Here is a 3,133-nt window from a genome sequence, read left to right on the forward strand (position 1 = left end):
GCAAACAAGTTGAGCAAGCTCAAGCTCCTCAAGTGAAGATGAAGAAGAAGATGAGGATGAGGATGATGATGAAGATTCAAGTGATGATCAATCTTCCTCCTCCACCTCTGACCTTGATGAAGAATTAATCAAACTAATCAACAAGGTGGAGAAGATGATCCAAAAGCTCAATGTCAAGGGTGTGCCCATCCAAATCCAAGATCCCATTTTCACCAATCAAAGAAATGAGCAAAGAAAGAGAGGATGCTATGGATGTGGCAAGTTGGAGCACTTTGTAGAAGTTTGTCCAAACAAGCCCACACCCAAGACAAAGAAGAAGGCATGCAAGAACCAAGCCCTCATATCAATAAGATTATGGGATGATTCTTCAAGTGAAGAAGAACACCATCACAAGAGGCGAGAGCGCAAGCACTCATCATCAAGCTCTTCTCATGTGTGCCTTATGGCACGAGGTAATGAAAGCTCATCCTCTAGTGAGAGTGATAGTGATGATGAAATGTCTTCTTATGATGAAATTGTGCAACAAAATCTTAATTATGCTAAAGTTTGCACTAGTCAACAAAAGAAGCTCGGAAAAATAAAAGAAAAGCTAGATAGTTCACAAGAAGCATACAAAGCTTTGCTTGAATAATATGAGAACTTTGCAAATCTTAATGTTGAACTATCTACTAAAATTGAGCGACTTGAGGCTAGTGCAACAACAAATGCATGCATAATCAATGATGAGCAACTTGTAAAGAAAAATGCAAAATTAAAAGAAAAGTTAGCTAGCTCACAAGATGCTTATAAAAGTTTGCTTGCTAAAATGGAAACTATGTGCAAACATTGTGATGAGCTAACTAATAAAGTTGCTAATCTTGAAGCCGTTAGTTCAACCCCCACCAAGGCATCTAAAAGGAAAAGTTCTATCTTTAACATGTCTAAAAAGGATGCCTCTACTTCTTGTAACGATTTATGCTTAGACTCACCCTTGTGCAACCAAGTTTATGTTGAGAAAGTTGTTGTAGATATATGCACATAAGAGGTTGCAAAGGAGAATGAGCAACTCAAGCAAGAAGTAGCTCGCCTCACTAAGGACTTGACTCAAGTGAAAGGCAAGGCGAAGCAAGCCCAACTTCATCAAGATAACACCGTCAAAAGAGTGAAGAAGCTTGATGAAGGACAAACCGTGATTTGCTACGTGTGCCACAAGGAAGGTCACAAGTCCTATGAGTGCAAGGTGAAGAATGGGGGAGGAGCAAACAAGAAAGAGAAAAAGCAAACAAGCAAGCTCTCCAACACCTACACCAACAAGATGGACAAGAAGGCCTCCACACCTTATCTTTTAAAGAAGAAGAAAAATGACAAGGTGGTGGCCATCAAGGTGAACAAGCAAGCCAACAATGGGGTCAAACATTTTTGGGTGCCAAAGAAGATCATTTCAAATATGAAGAGCACCAAGAAGGTTTGGATCCCAAAAGGGAAGTAAGAAGTCCAATGGACGTCCAATGGACTTCGGGGAATTTGGAGACTTGGCAAAGTATGGATGCATTTCATGGGGTGCATCATGATGGACAAAGTCATTGCCAAGTGGGTTAGTGAATACTATGGACCCAAATTCCCCTTCCCATGTTAGGTAACTAGATTATATTTGCTTCAATTGGTACTAGATTTAATTTTCTTATAAATTGGTATCTTTAAGCATCTAGTTACTCTTCATGCCTAGGTTTGCATTTGCATTCTTATATCTTTTGTCATGCATACACTAGGTATATCATATGGTAAGTTTGCTCGGTTCCATTCTTATTCCTTGGAGCAATCCTACATGGTTTTAAATCGTTTAGGAGCATGACACATAGCTTGTCTTTCGATTATTCATCTAATCTAATATGTGCCAAAGTCCAAATTATAGATAATATCTCCCGAATATCGCCTTCGAAAATGACTCTCATGTTCATGTGATGTCATCTTTCAAGTGATATTTTTTACTCTAAAATCAAATGTGCATGATTCCTACAAGTAGTCCATGCTTGTATGCACAAATTTAGGGGGAGGTTACTCTACAAGTTGGATCCTTTGAGACTAACATCTTTTCAAGCTTATCATGTGTGTAGTAGTCTCATTGCAAGAAAAATGGAGTCCCCGAAGTTAAGCATCATACTTCAAATATCCACCACCTATTGCAAGTGGTAGAAATCAAATTTGTTTCCACATGTGGTATTTCTAAACTGATATCATCATGTTGATTTCTTTTTGATATTTATATGCCTTCTCCATACATTATATAGATTAAATTCCCTTGTGCAATACTTTACCAATTATGCGTATGCTTTGCCTTCCATCACATGTATACATATATTTAGGGGGAGCTTAGTCTATATAATGTGAGAGTCAAATTTTGTGATCTATTCCACTTTACACACAAAGGATCATAAAGTTTGACCTTCCCTTGTGCTACTAATGTCTCTCTTTTTGGTGTTTGATTCCAAAGGGGGAGAATTTAGATGACCAAAAGCAAGCATTAATTTGTAGGACCAAAAGATAGATCATTTACAAGTGGTGTCTACAAGTGATAATGGTCCGAGAAAAGGAGGATAGTGGATTATGGATTAGCCTATGTAATGCGGAGAATTTGTAGGAAACAAGGCTTAAATCCATAATACCACATAGGGATATTTGCAAGGGCAAAATAAGTTTTATGTAGTGTTATAAGTAGTATCTTTTCACATCATATAACCTTGCCCCTTGCATTGCATCCTAGCAAGTAGATAGTTTTTAAATTTTTTATTTGCTTACTATGGTTGTGTTGTCATCAATCACCAAAAAGAGGGAGATTGCAAGGAAAATGGACTCTAGGCCCATTTATTTTCGATTTTGGTGTTTGATGACCTACATAACCAAATTGGACTAATAAATTTGTAAGTGATTGTTTTGTAGTTCAATAGGGTGCAAGACGTGACTTGGACGAAGGCGATGTGATGATCCGATGATCAACACCACAAGCAAGACCTTAGGAGCATAAGAGAAGACCTAAGATATCAAGCAAAGTTCAAGTATGAAGATAGGAACCAAGCCATACGCAAGATCGCGAAGAAACGAGCTCACAGAAATGACCGGACGCTGGAAGAAAGTGACCGGACGCTCCGATCAGTGG

The sequence above is a fragment of the Miscanthus floridulus genome, chromosome 7 (genome assembly GCF_019320115.1).
Source record: "Miscanthus floridulus cultivar M001 chromosome 7, ASM1932011v1, whole genome shotgun sequence".
Classification (NCBI taxonomy): Eukaryota; Viridiplantae; Streptophyta; class Magnoliopsida; order Poales; family Poaceae; genus Miscanthus; species Miscanthus floridulus.